Source organism: Euprymna scolopes, chromosome 3 (genome assembly GCF_053919585.1).
Source record: "Euprymna scolopes isolate OS-2025 chromosome 3, ASM5391958v1, whole genome shotgun sequence".
Classification (NCBI taxonomy): domain Eukaryota; kingdom Metazoa; phylum Mollusca; class Cephalopoda; order Sepiida; family Sepiolidae; genus Euprymna; species Euprymna scolopes.
In genome coordinates, this window is record NC_136484.1 from 4,559,042 (window position 1) to 4,575,232 (window position 16,191).

Here is a 16,191-nt window from a genome sequence, read left to right on the forward strand (position 1 = left end):
TCTTTTAAACAAACAAACAGGCAATCATTTTGCATATTTTTGAATATGTTTCACGAAACGCTGATTGTTGCATAAAATAGTTGCTGAATAAATGGATTTATGAATTAAAAAGAAAGAAACCTGAATCTGAGAAGAATGTGCAGCGCCAATTGTTCAACTGAGCCATACTTTTAGTGTCTGAAGAGAATTAATTACAAACATAAAAATAATTATTTTCTTTGTTATTTCAATTCTAATCAAACGAAATTAAATAACCAAAAAATATAAATCAAATATTTTAGTAGATATCTAAATATTTTATGTTTTAGTTTAATCAAATCAGTTTTAGTTTTGATTCTGTTTTGTTTTTGAACTTTTATTTCGAACTTTTTCGTCTAGTTCACCTGCGAATTAAAAATTTTTTTTTTTTTTAATTTTTTTTTTTTTTATTATTTATTTTTCCTTTGTGTCTTTTTTGTGAGTGTCCGGTCGAACTAAATCAGATTGAATATTTTTTTTTTTTTGTCTCAACAAATTTCTCGCAACACACAAACAAAAAAGGGATGGCAATGAAAACACGAAGACAATCGTCGGGATTTTTTTATCAATTTCGTCAAGATCGATTCTTCGTCGTCAGAGCATCAAAAATGGAAATTGCAACTGAGGTCACGTGGTCATTATTTTGAAGATATTTTCTTTGTTTTTTTTTTTTTTCTGGAAGATATTTGGTTGTTGTTTTTTTTTTAGATATTTTTTTTTAGATATTTTTGTTGTTGTTGTTGTTTTTAAATATTTTTGTGATGTTACAGAAATAATGCCTACACATTTTTGTCTTGTTTTTTTAACTTAATTTTTTATTAAAACAATATCATGCAGGAACTATATTTTGAACAATATGTAAATATTTTTAGTTTAAAATGATATTTAATTTTTTTTTATTTTTTGTATCTTGATTATACTTTTTTCTTGTTTTTTGTTTTGTTTTATAGATTGAAGCCAATTCAATTTTTTTTTTCTTGCTTTGTACTGTTTTTGTTTTATTTTGTTTTTTGTTTTGTTTGTTTTTCTTTTTGTTTTATTTTGTTTTTGTTTGTTTGTTTGTTTGTTTTTTTTATTTTTGTTTTGTTTATTGATTTTGTTTTTTATCAAGAAACTAAAAAAGTTTCTTTTGGGGGGAATTATTCTAAATTATTTTGGTTTCAATATAAAATTTTTAAAAAAAGTTTTCAAAATGCCAATAATCCCGGCTGAAGGCAGTTGAACACTTGAAATGACAGTCGGGGTAAAAAGAAATGAAGAATAAGAGTGCGACTACGATTGCTTCTGCTGCTGTCTTTGGTCTGTCACATTATCGAGCCCGATTATATATATATATATGCATATATATATATATATATATAATTCTATACATATGTGATTTCCTCTCAAAAAACGACTTGTTATATTGCAATACAAATCTGAAACGAAATCGACTTACAAATATTTTCTTTTTCCTTCCCCTCCTCCTTCTCGTGCAGTTTTGGTCACGACTGCTGCTGCTGGTTCACTATTTGCTCCGCCCACAAAGTATGACGTTACGCTAAAACAACTAATCAAAACGGAGCAAAAAAAAACCTCGCCTGTGAAAATCGCATCGTATTTCATTCAACAAAAAACAGCAACGACTATTCGTGTGTAAACACAAAAACCTCCCACTTTATTTTTCGTTATTTGTTTCTGACGAATATTTATGGTTTAAAAAAGAAAGGGAAATGGATATGAGAAGAATGTGCAGCGCCAATTGTTCAATTGAGGCGTACTTTTAATGTCTGAAGAAAATATTTTTAAGGCTTCCTTATTTTTATTATACATGAAAAAATACAATTCTTAATGTTTTTCGAATCACATGGATGAATTTGTTTATTTGACGAAATTTTATTGAAATTGAAAATAAGGAAACAGAACGATTCATTTAATACTATTAAAGAATATTTTTATGTAAATATAAAATTAAAATCTAAGTCCTCCTCTCCCTGGTAAAATGTTTTACCCGTTTTGGTGGTTTTATTTTACTGCATATCAACCCCTTTCGGATAATTTAATAACGAATCTAATGCTTCAAAGTTTGTATATACTCAAATGTGTATTCATATTGTTTGGTTTGATTATTTAGTTGAAGAAAAGTGTTGTTTTTGTTAATAACTAGGAGTGTAAGGGCGATGAATCTAAATCGGAAGTTGGCAAAAAAAATCGGAATTTTTTAGGTATCGGAATCGATATCGGAATCAATTGTGTCTATTTTCCAATGCCGAAAACGATTCTTTTAATTATCTGTTTTTATTTTATTTTGTTTAAAACAAAATTTTCCACTGTTGGCATTAATAATAAAATAAAAAATATTTATTGATTTTTTTTTTCAGTAAAATTAAAATCTATAGATCAATTCCTCAAGTGTTTTATTTTGAAGAAAATATATGCACATGTAACATGCGCTTTTATTTTGAAGAAAATATATGCACATGTAACATGCGTTTTTATTTTGAAGAAAATATATGCACATGTAACATGCGTTTTTATTTTGAAGAAAATATATGCACATGTAACATGCGTTTTTATTTTGAAGAAAATATATGCACATGTAACATGCGTTTTTACTGTAATTGGGGAAAATAACAACTTTATAGGTAAATATTTAGAGACTTATAAAGAATCAGGATCAGTAATTTAGCACGGAATCAGTAATTGTATTGGAATCGAGACAAATATTGGAATCATCCCATCATTAATAACCTTGCAGAACATGATTGAGTTTTGCAAAGATAAAGAAAAAATAATGACAATAACAATTTTTTATACATTTTGGTTTAGGAGACCAGAATCTTCAGATTTGGCAACACCAAGTGTTTCATCCGGGCAACGCTGATTAAATACAACTAATAAAGTGAATAATTTATTGAATAAATAAACACTGATACAAACACAACTAATAAAATTGATTGAATAAATAATTTTAAAAAAATGTCATTAAAATTTGATACTTCGACCATTTTTGTTGATTAAAACAATTAAAATATTTGATTGTTCACAAAAAAATATTCTCCGGGTGAAATCTCGTATCACAAATTGGCATGTGGAGGTGAACTCCGCAATGCCGACATTGAATTTTATAGACAACTAAAAGAATACCTTACCTGTCCCAGGAAAAAGTAAAAATAATTTCTCCAAACTGAACAATATTGCACCACTTTTACGTGCGTTTATGGAGATTAAAATCATCATATGATGCTTATGTCTAGAATCCTTATTCTCATTTTGATAAAAATCCATTACATGATTGTGATTCTTAAAATATGTCTTAAATTTAAGACTTAAGATTGGAGGATCCGAGTTTCTTTTACAAATGATAGAGGTACGTAAAAGTGGGTAAAAAAACAAAACAAATATATAACAAATAAATGTTACCAAAGGCAAGATACGTTTTTGGTGTTCGGACTTATTTTAAAGTGTGTTTTAAGTGGGGAACGCAAATTATACTAAGCACTTAAGTTACAACGAAACAAAACATGGCGCAATGATGCTCTTGCCTTTGGAGTCCTGATAATCTGTCACAACTTGGAGAAAAAAAAAATGTTAAATACTGACAGAAATAATAATTACGTTTATTCGATGGATTTCCGTCCGTATTTTAAAGGCTAATCACGTTCAAACCTAAGAGACATTTCCTCTGATTATAAAATAAGGTTTCTATATCAGTGTAAATCGATCACACGTAACTTTATTTTAAATATTCCCCGTTTTTTTTTTTTTGTTTTTTTTTTGGGGGGGAGGATTGTGTGTTTTTTTTTGTTTATGTTTTATTTTTTCCTCGTTAATATACTATAAAACCTATTTTAAACGGATATTTTCTCTCGCTTTTACAAAGAAAAAAATCCCCTAGATCCAGCTCTAGAAGAGTGAGGGCGAAAACGATTAGCTGACTTCCAATTTTTTATACTTTTAATCATGAATATCAGAACATATCTTCCTTTCATATATTTTTATAGCTTACTACCTAGAGCTACTCGCGTATTGAACACTGTTGGAATAAACACTGAAAATAGATACATAAAATTTATGTAGATACATGAAATAATGTGTGTGTGTGTGTGTGTGTGTGTGTGTGTGTGTGTGTGTGTGTGTGTGTGTGTGTGTGTGTGTGTGTGTGTGTGTGCGCGTGCGTGCGTGTGCGTGCGTGTGCGTGTGTGTGTGTGTGTGTGTGTGTGTGTGTGTGTGTGTGTGTGTGTGTGTGTGTGTGTGTGTGTGTGTGTGTGTGTCGGTCTGTTATTATAATTGTAATTTCTGTCTATTGGCTTGTTTGTTTTTTCATATACTTCTATGGTTTTCTCCATAACAACATATATTCGTTATTCAAGAATTATAATTCGTTATTCAAGAATTATAATTCGTTATTTAGAAATTATAATTCGTTATTCAGGAATTATAATTTATTATTCAAGAATTATAATTCGTTATTGAAGAATTATAATTGGTTATTGAAGAATTATAATTCGTTATTGAAGAATTATAATTCGTTATTGAAGAATTATAATTCGTTATTGAAGAATTATAATTCGTTATTGAAGAATTATAATTCGTTATTCAGGAATTATAATTCGTTATTCAGGAATTATAATTTGTTATTCAGGAATTATAATTTGTTATTCGAAACAGTATACATCCCCCGGAGACTATTCTTTGTGAGCAATCAAATATTTTAATTGTTTTAATCATCAAAAACCATCAAAAACTACTAAATTTTGATGGCATTTTCTACACTTTTCGCCGAACCTGACGGGAAATATGTGGCCTTCATTTTATTGTTATTTTAATAGGATGCATTGATCAGGGCTTGTAGTAGTCGTGTACATGGGTCCTTATTGTTTCCCGGGTAACACTGGGTTAGGAATTATAAGTTTACCGAAATTCATTTAAATTTACATCACTTGAATTTCACATCTTTCGATCTAATCAATGTTGCGTATATCGTTTGATCCCCTCCTAAAAAATTGAATGATTAAAATATAAACAGTAAGAATAAAAATCATATCGTGTCAATGGCTGTGCGTAAAATGAGATAGCGTTTAGCATTCAATCCCGGACAATGCTGAGTCTTCCTGCTAATATTCAATATAGTAAATTAAAAAAACAAAACTTTTAGTTATGAGTTTTATCTCGTGTTAAGTTAGGATGCGGTCGACCTATGCGTGTCACTTTCACTATATTCTACCTGTAAAGTTCGATTTTATTCGACCATCAACAAGAAATGAAAATGTCTTTTAAAGCATTCTTTATTCATTTGCATTATTTTTTATATTAAAAAAATTCAACGAAAATCACGGAATCAGAAATTGTAATAAAATTGTTTGATAAATAAATAAAAGAATTACAATCTTACTTGGCGTTCTCCGGGATTTTACTTTACTTTCATTTTTAGGTACTCTTAGTCTTGCATAATTTGACGCAGATCTTCGTGATTTCCGTCAATTATGGTTCAGGCTCGACCAGCAATCACTGGATTAAACCGAGCGTTGTCAAAATGTTGAAACGCTAAATCGACATTTTTTTTTGTTGTTGTTGTTTTTTGTAGAAAAAAAAATGTAATTTTTTAAATTATTTTTTGGGTTATAGGGGTAATTTTTCTGTTTATTTTTTAACATTTTTCGACAAAAATAATTTTTAAATTTTCTTGAAAAAAGGGCATTTCTGTACTTTCATCTAACAATTTACGGCTTTTATAAAAATCATTACTCTTTTCTTATGAAAAAAAAACTTCTGTTTACACAAAAAAAAGTTTTTCTTCACAAAATAAAAACAAAAATTAAAAAAAACTGTACTTTCACTTAACAATTTAAAAAAACATTCATCTTTTCTTGAAAAGAAAACAACTTTTGTTGATAAAAAAAAATGTAAAAAAATAAATAAACAATAATAAATGCATTTTTTCTTGATATATATATATATATATATATATATATATATATATATATATATATATATATATATATATAGTAATGTGATTGATAATTTAAAAATCAAATTATAATTAAATTAAAAATCCGTTTCATAAGAAGGAACAACAACAAAATTAATTATCTGTACGATCGTTTCGGAAAACAATGTTTTTATTGTGGTAGACATCAAGTTACGGACAATAATTATTACATATAGTTTTTTTATTAAACAAGGTTTCCTCATCAGCAAATATTGGAAAGGGTTTTTATTAAATGTAAAAGACACCATAAATAAACCTAGCATTAAAGTAAGGCAGATGTATCTGGAAAAAATTAAAATAAAGGTATGGATTTAAAACTTAATAAGAAAATTAATATGAGTTAGGGATAGAAATAAAATAAAGTAAAATTATAAATATAAATTTGGTTTGCGCACAATATTATGCATACACATATATACAAATACATACATGCATATATATGAGAAAATATAGAACACATATATACATATACATAGATATACATATATATACATAAAAACATTCATACAAATATTTATATTTATATATACACACACACACACACACACATATATATATATATATATATATATATATATACATATATATATAGTAAGTTATAAAATAACTAGCTCTACCTACGTATTGAGCACTTTTGAAGTAAATACTTAAAGTTTACGCATAAATCTATACTTTCGTATATTAATTTTATGTGAGTAAATTTAGTAGTTTTATATATATATATATATATATATATATATATATATATATATATATATATATATATATATATATATATATATATATACAGTAAATTTACAGTAGGTTTTTGTTATTTTTTATTTGTTGTATTTCTTTTTTTCCGGTTTGTTTGTTTGTATTGAAATTCGTCTGCTTCTGTCACTTTGCTCGGCTTAATCCGGTGACTGCCAGTTGAGCCCTATAATTGACGGAAAATCCCAAGGATTCGGATAAAATTCTGCAAGAGAACACGTTTTTATATATATTATTATATATATTATTGCTTAAAGCCACTCGAGGTTGTTAAACTGTACGTTGAATGAAAAATATTATGAGAAGATTGTAAGTGATGAAAGAAATAAGCATCTGACGATTTTTGTGGCCCGTTTATGAGATGTATTTGTTGACATTGGTTTTGAAGATGGCCATGTTGTATCCCACAGGAAAACAAGCAAAGATGAGAAGTTTTTGCTGTTTTTTTTGTTTGTTTGTTTTTTTGTTTGTTTGTTTGTTTGTTTGTTGTTGTTGTTGTTGTTGTTGTTGTTGTTGTTGTTGTTGTTGTTGTTGTTGTTGTTGCTGTTGTTGCTGTTGTTGTTGTTGTTTGTGTGTTTATTTATTAGTTTTTTTATTGCTTTGTTTGGGAGATGGGTCTATTTCTAAACTATTATTTAGTAATTTTATTTCAAGTGTATTTTTATGTATTGTTTGAATATAAATTATTAATTGAACTAAATTGCTATAAATCTGCAAATAATGGCATTAACGTTTTAATTGTTATTTGTAAAATTTGTATTTATTTATTTATTTATTTATTTATTTATTTCGACAAGGGTGTCACCATTATCGTGGATAATGATTAATGAGTCAGTTGGAAAATATTGTAGTAATCGTTAGTAGTGGAAATTTGGTAGATTGGGTTACTTAAGGGTACAATTCATTAAGAACTTGTTTACGTTGGACTTGAAGATGACCATATTATAGTCAGTTGGAAAGCAGAGTTCCACATGTGATGCAAATAGATTTTTAAGCGTCAGTCTTTTAATATTTGCAGATTGTTAAGAATTTTAAAAACAAAATATGATTTCCTGTTCATAAGTTTAAAGACTTTTAAACTCATTTAAAATTTCCATAGGCCATGATTAATTCATTCTTTTTTTTTTTCGAACCAACAATTAAAAATGAAAATGGCTGACTTGTTTATGAAAAAATAAATTTGCATTTCACAATTAAATTATTTTTAATGGGATTTTAAATGGTGTGTCATCCATTAAAAATTTTCTTTTCAATACATATTTAAACAAAAGTGACACATAATGTGCAAGTTATGAAGGGACAAGAAACACACATATACACACACTCACGAGAAATGTGTGACACAATTTTCTCAATAGATAAATATGAATCGAATTAAAAAATAAAAACAAACAATATGTCGTTTCTTTTCTTTACTGTTTTGTAAGAAATTAGTATTGAAATGAAATGTTTTAAGCATTTTAATTTTTTTCGGTCTAATTGTGTGTGTCGGAAGGAGAGTACAAAATAATTACTCCACTATTTAACGGTACAAAAACAATATGGCCCTTTGAAAATAATATACGAAAAATTCCAGGGGCCCCTTTCACAAAAAAATCATCAGGAGTTAATCGTTGGTAATCATAAGATGTAAAACACAAATTAAATTGTCACGCAACAGAAAAACTCGGAGATATACAAAATAGTGAAGAAAAGGCGAATGGAAATTCGTGTAAAATATATATAAAAATATATATAAAATATATATAAAATATATATAAAATATAAAATACATATACAATAATATAAAATAATATCTATAATATAAAGCTGAATGTCTGTGTGTGTACGTGTGTGTGTGTCTGGTCACGTATAGGCTACTATATGGTTGACTATTTTAAAAAACTGATTACATATAATGATAGAAGATGTATCGAGACACATGTATGGGTATGTTTGATCTGGCAGAACGGTGGTTCATTAAAATTGCGGGGTCTGCATTCGCGCCTGGTCCACAAAGTATGGAAATAAAAAATTTTTTAAATTTTAAAAATATCGATTACAAGTGTTTTTGATATAGATGTACATAAGGATACTTTGATAAGTATGTTTTAACTAAAATAGGGATGGTATAATAAAATTGTGGGGTCTGCGTTCGCGCCTGGCCTACATACAATGGAAATAGGCACAAACTTTAATAAAGACTTTTCATATCTATTTGTGTAAGTATACTTTGATAATTATGTTTCAGTTTGAAGAAGTATGGTATAATAAAATTATGGGGTGTTCGTTCGCACCTGACCTCCATAGAATGGAAATATGTCACAAAGTTTAACAAGGTTTTTTAATATAGATCGACAGACTATTGCGATAAGTGTTTCAGTGTGAACAGGTATGGTATAATAAATTATGGGGTTTATCTATTTTATTTTTACTTTCATCATATTTTGCTTTGGTTTTGATACCCCCAAATTCGAAGCTATCTCTTTACAACCCTTCCTTTTCATAACCTATCATACTTTCATAAATCAGAGTCCATTTTCTGTGGGCTGTTTTTGAACCCAGTCAACGACGGGTATTTTTGCTAGTAAAATATATATACAATAATATAAAATATATATACAATATATATACAATAATATAAAATATATATACAATAATATACAATATATGTACAACTGAGATAGTGGAATTTGGGAACGATTTTGTTTTTGCGTGACAATTTAATTCGTCTTTTTAAATCTTTTGATATCCAACGATTAACTCTTGATGAGTTTGTTGGTGGAAGGGGTCTCTAGGGGTTTGTTCGTATATTATTTATAAGCGCTACACACACACACACACACACACACACACACACACACACATATATATATATATATATATATATATATATATATATATATATATATATCGCTTATGAGAAAAAGAATTAAACCCTTCCAGGCCTCGATACTTAATATTAAACTATTATTAATTTTTTGGCTTTTTTATTAATTTCGCTACGCCAATCTATAGAGTGATATAAAAGTTGGAATTATTTAGAATTAATTATAATATTTTTTCATATTCTTATAGCAAAATCTTATTTAGACGAAAAAAAATTTTTTTTAATATCTTAGCGATCGAGACAAAAATGACGATAGAATGATGTGGTTTTTAAATTCTATTAAAAATAGTAGAAATAGTCTTACATTATTCTGCTTTTCATTTAATAAAATTCGGGCTTTTATCTTTCTGGTGAAAAAAGTAGCTCCAACTTGGTTTTTCTTTCACTTTTTGGCTGTGCTTAGTGAAATAGAACTATTAGAATTAAAGCATTCATTTAATTAAAAACAAAAGGTAAAAATGATAAACAATCAAATTTTATTCGTGAAAACTATTATTATGCAAAACCCTGTGATATCGTATGTATATGAGTAATAGATTAAAAAGATGCCTTTATTGTGTAAAGACTTCGCGCGCGCGCGCACACACACACACACAAACACACACACACACAAATATATATATATATATATATATATATATATTAAGTAATGTGATTGATAATTTAACATTTAAAAATCAAATTATAATTAAATTAAAAATCCGTTTCATAAGAAGGAACAACAACAAAATCAATTATCTGTACGATCGTTTCGGAAAACAATGATTTTTATTGTGGTAGACATCAAGTTACGTACAATAATTATTACATATAGTTTTTTAATAAGCAATATATATATATATATATATATATATATATATATATATACATATATATATATATATATATATATATATATATATATATATATATATATATATATATATATATATATATATGGTTCCATCAAATGCGCTTTCGGTACCAGCCAGCACGGCAACAGCAGCACAAGGATGAACATTTTACTTGCGAGAAAAAAGAACTCTTTCAATCTATGATAAAGGATTTTAAATCTGAAATTAATAAGAAATATTACAATTTCTTTTTTTTTTTCAAAAATAAGAAAGAAAATAATTTTTTTACATGTTAAAGTGTTTTTAAAATAGTTTGTTTATTGAAAGTTTTTAATTTTATTAAAAGACGCTTTAAAAGAGCTAACAAATTCTAATCTAATTAAATATTTTTATATAATTTTTATACTTACAGATAATACTGTTTCATGTTTACGTGATCATCAGTGTAGGAAGTAATAATTACTGCTTATCGCAGAAAATGAATCCAGTCAACAAAACCAACCTTGGCTTTTCAGACTAGCGTTCTTCCACCTGACTAGGAATTAACATCTAAATGCAAGTGAATTAAATTACTTATGAAGTCATATAAGCGTGATTGCTATAATTCAGCAGCGGTGAAAGTATTCTAACAAACAGAAAATTTGTGAATGATATACGCAGCTAATTTGCGACTTTATTCTCAATTCACAAATAGTGCTCAACTTTAGTTTTACTTAAAGGGACTTACAACTATACTATTTTTTTTTAGTAAATGCTAATAATTTTATACCTACATACACTATTGTTTCATGCTTACGGAATCATCAGTGCAGGAAGTGATAATTACTGCTTATCGCGGGACTCGAACCAAATCAACAACGTCAGCGTCTAACGTTCTTCCACTCGGCTGTGTGTGTGTGTGTATGTGTGTGTGTGTGTGTGTGTGTGTGTGTGTGTGTGTGTGTGTGTGTGTGTGCGTAATGTTTAACATTTTTGAAGGTCATGATTTGTAAGCAAACTTTTTTTCTTTTCTATTTTTCTTTTCCAATTAAGTGTTTAAGTTCAAACCTAATTGTTAAGGGTAAACATAGTTATTTGATATTGGTGATTTTGCTTGGTGAAATTTAATTGAAACATTTCGGGGGGGGGGGTAATGAGAACTCATCACGTTTTCCAGTACAAACAAATGTTTAGGTGTGTAATTGGGGGTTTCAATTACACGATAATTGTTAATTAATAGTCAGAAGCAATGTTATTTCATCTGCCCCATCTTTTCTTCTTTTCTGCATCCTCCTCCCCTTCTTTCTCGCCCTTTCTCTCTTTCTGAGACGTGATGTTGCTAGTCTCAGTCGGTTTTCATAATTAGTATTAAGGCATGTGCTGATCTCAATCTTTTCTATAAATACTATTATGACATGTGTTCTTCAAAATTGTCTTTTTTTCTTTTTTTTTTCTAGCTCGTTTAACTTGTCGCAGTTACCATAACAGACTATTTTCTCGTGGATTAATGCCCCCTAGCTGACTGATTCGGTCATACACTGAACAGTCAGCTACCAGAGCGCAAGAATCCTATGTATCCCTTAATGGACTATTTTAGGCACCGCCAAAAATGGCCGCAAAATGAAGTTGTTGTTGTTTTTTAAAACGAAATTACATTTATTAAAATCCATTATTTCTGAGTAACATTTTTTTTCCAGAAAGATAAAACCCTGAATTTTATCATATAGAAAACAGAATAATGTAAAAATTTTCTACTATTTTTAATTAAATTTTAAATGTTAAAATTTCCCAAAAAGTTAACAATTGACATTTTTTGTCTTGCACAAAACCGTACATAAATATTTAAAAAAAAAAAAGGGTTTTGAAATAATTTATTTATTTATTTATTGTCTAACTAAGATTTAGGATGATTTTCTAAGAGAATATGCAAAAATATTATAATATAAGTACCTGGATTTCAAATAATTCCACTTATTCATATATGTAACCAGTTATTTCGCGTCGATCTAGAGTCTAGATCGACACTGTTTACGTTTGCGTTTGATAAGAAGCAAACTATGGAAGACCAAACAGGCCAAAAAAACTTATTTTTCAGTGACGAAAATTTTAATGTATTATTAAGCTGAGGCTGGCCAGTACCAGATGGGTGACCATTTGTATGAGTTTGGTTTTTAATGTGTATGTGTGTGGGGGCAAGGCTCCCCAAAATGGGGGGGGGGCAATTTAAAGCAGAATAAAAAAAAATTATTTCAGCGCGTTTGGTCCACTGTAGTCGAAAGGCGGCAAACGTTTTCAAACGGGATCGAAAAAAATGATGCTATTTTTAACACAAAGGGCACAATATTTATCGAATTTTTTTTTGTATCGATTCTTCAAAGCATGCCCTGTTTAATAATGGTCATGCATTATTCGGCTCGCTAAAAAAAATTGTTAATTTATTTATCAAAGATTTTAAAATGGCTTTTTTCGTATAAATATTTTTAAAAAAAATTTTTTGTTTTACTTAACTTAAATTAATTATTTTACTTAACATATTCCCCGAATTTCACACTTCAAAACTCAAAAGCGGGATAATTAAACACAATCGAAGTTCTGATATTCAGACGTCAAAATAAGGTATGCAAACAATTTTTTTTTTTTTTTTTAATCTATAATTCTGTCCGTTACAACAACACAATATGTTTTGTTCAGTTTCAGATGATTATTTTAAGCATATTTGTTCCCACTTCAAAACAAGGGGGGGTTGTAAGCAAAAAAAAATATATATATATATATATAAATGTCGTTTATGAAAAATAAGTAAACTGTTATAAAGTTCGTTCTTCTCTTAATAATCGCTGAAAATTTCGTATTGATCGGATAATTACCTGATTTTTGGTAGATTTTTAAAAAGACGGTTCGTCAAAAAGTACTTACCTGCCCCCCCTCCCAGTTTTGGCGGTGCCTAGACTATTTACTCCTGTCTGGAACGATCCAGCAGACAGCAGAGGAGCCCCAGCGACCAAAGAACACGGACCGCTCTCCTTTCGCTCTCTGTCCACTGAATCACCCCCAGACTGCGACTACCTCAATGAAGACTTCCACTGGACAGCCTGGAGATACTTCAAGTTTCCTGCTTCCAGACGATGGAACACCCGAGAACTTTCTGTTCCTTTTTCTTTTCTTTTGCCTCGGACACAGTCCTTCTTCATGCGAAATAAACATTTTCGTTTTGTTATAAAAATGTGTTGTTGCAGCAGCAGTCGTTAAACACCAGGCACAACTGTCCCTCTGCAAAAAGGTTTTATAGTTAGAAAATACTAATTTTGTATTTATCAATCTTTTATTAGGGGTTTAAGTAACCTATAAACTCGATGGTCTTGCAGTCGCTATCAATTCGCTGTTTTCGTACCTCGTTGTAGTACAGTTTTCTATTCCAGTTAGATTGTAACATTAAAGAAGTTTACTTGTTAACGATTGGCTGTTAGACCCATTTTTTATAAACAAACAAACAGCGAGCCTCGCATTAATGCTAAATAAGCAGCGGGTGAACTAAATTTACGACAGCGTTCTCCCCAAGAATGAGGGGGGGGGGCTTAAAATATAGTAATCCACATCCAGTATTGGGGTTTGTATTACTGTACACATAGATTCGAAAAAGTTGTCAAAAAACAAATATATAACAAATATATGTTATCAAAGGCAAGATAAGTTACTTTTCTACCTAACTGGATATGTTTTTAGTGTTTTTATTTAATGTAACATGTTTATTCAGCTCGAAAAACATACAGTGTTTACCGATGTATTGAAAAATTGCAAATGATGACCGACTCTCTCTTTGACACGGTAAGTTTGGGAAAAAGAGGTAAAAATAAAAAACTATACAAAATACTGTTAAAAACCCACCGAATATATGTACGCCTATGTCACGGTAACATATATTGAGCGAGTTTCTAACAGTAACCTCTCTTGCCTTTGATAACATTTACTTGTTATATATTTGTTTTGTGACAACTTTTTCAAATCTATGTGTACAGTAATACAAACCCCAGTATTGTTCCGTTGTATCACAGCTCATCAGTGCGGCTAGACTAGCACCCATTCCTAGCCAAAGTATTGAACCTACAACCATCTAATACTTATTTCTGAAAAAAACAGATTTTTAAGCTATTAAAGCTTAAATAGGTCAGTGGTTCCCAACTTTCTCTACATGGCGGCACACGATTGAGTTTATTTAAATTTTCGCGGCACACCTATCATAAAAATTAGTATTTTCTGCATATAAAGCCTTTTTGCAATGGGATAGTTGTGCCTGGTGTTTTTTAACTACTGCTGCAATACGTGGGCAAATGTGAGAAAAACACTCTTAACTCTTTTTCAGTATTTTTAAGTCTTTCACGTTTTTATTTTTTATGTTTAGGTAAGACATTCCCAGTTTCCATAGGTACGAAGTTGAGAACTGACGTAAGATTTTGATGGCTTTTTTTTTTACTATATATATATATATATATATATAAATATATATATATATATATATATATATATATATATATATATATATATATATATATATATATATATAACCGCGCCAAGTCGTATACATTTCCAGGTTGGTATCTGGGGGCGCATTAATTCACTGAGAGAGACGCACTCCAGTCTTTGTTAAGACATGCATCAAGGAGAAGCAAACTCTGATGTCAAAACCTGCGGTCTACTGTATACTCTGTCCTGTGATGGTCATTTGCACCGAGAAAGGTTAGCAGTAATATCAAAAATGTGGCTAGTTCTACACAAAGCCTTCACCACTATAAACAAAACATCTGTGTGGATTTCCGAGCAACTTAGTTGTTGTGGCGGAAGCTCATACGTAGAAATCAACGGGAGAGTCCATCATATATATATATATATATATATATATATATATATATATATATATATATATATATAAAGCTGAACGTCTGTGTGTGTGTGTGTGTGTGTGTGTGTGTGTGTGTGTGTGTGTGTGTGTGTGTGTGGTCACGAATAGCCCCAGCGACCAAAGAACACGGACCGCTCTGATTGACTATTTTAAAAAGCTGATTACATATAATTATAGAAGATGTATCGAGGCACAGGAATGGGTATGTTTGATCTGGCAGAGCAGTGATTCATAAAAATTGTGGGGTCTGCGTTCGCGCCTGGCCCCCAAAGTATGGAAAAAAAAAATGAAAAAAAAAAACGTTTACAAGGGTTTTTGATATAGATGTACATAAGAATACTTTGATAAGTATGTTTCAACTTAAATAGGGATGGTATAATAAAATTGTGGGGTCTGCGTTCGCGCCTGTACCCCATGGAAATATGGCACAAACTTTAATAAAGACTTTTCATATCTATTTGCGTAAGTATACTTTGATAATTATCTTTCAGTTTGAAGAAATATGGTATTATAAAATTATTGGGTTTTCGTTCGCGTCTGACCTCCATAGAATGTAAATATGTCACAAAGTTTAACAAGGTTTTTTAAAAGGGGTGAGGGTCCACAATAACACCTTAACTTTAATCTTAATTCACGTTAGCTTTTATTTATTTTTTTAGTTGAATCATATTGTGTCGAATAAATTCATCTCATAAATTCACGTTCTTATTAAAGTGAAAGCAAAAAAAAAAGTCGGAACTTTAGACAATTCTCGACACAGATTTTGCATAACTCTGTTTTTTTCCTTCTCCACTTGCACATGGCACTCTTTCGAAAATAGATAAATATATAAATAATAAAAAATAGAAAAGTTACTTGTTATCGTGTCAAA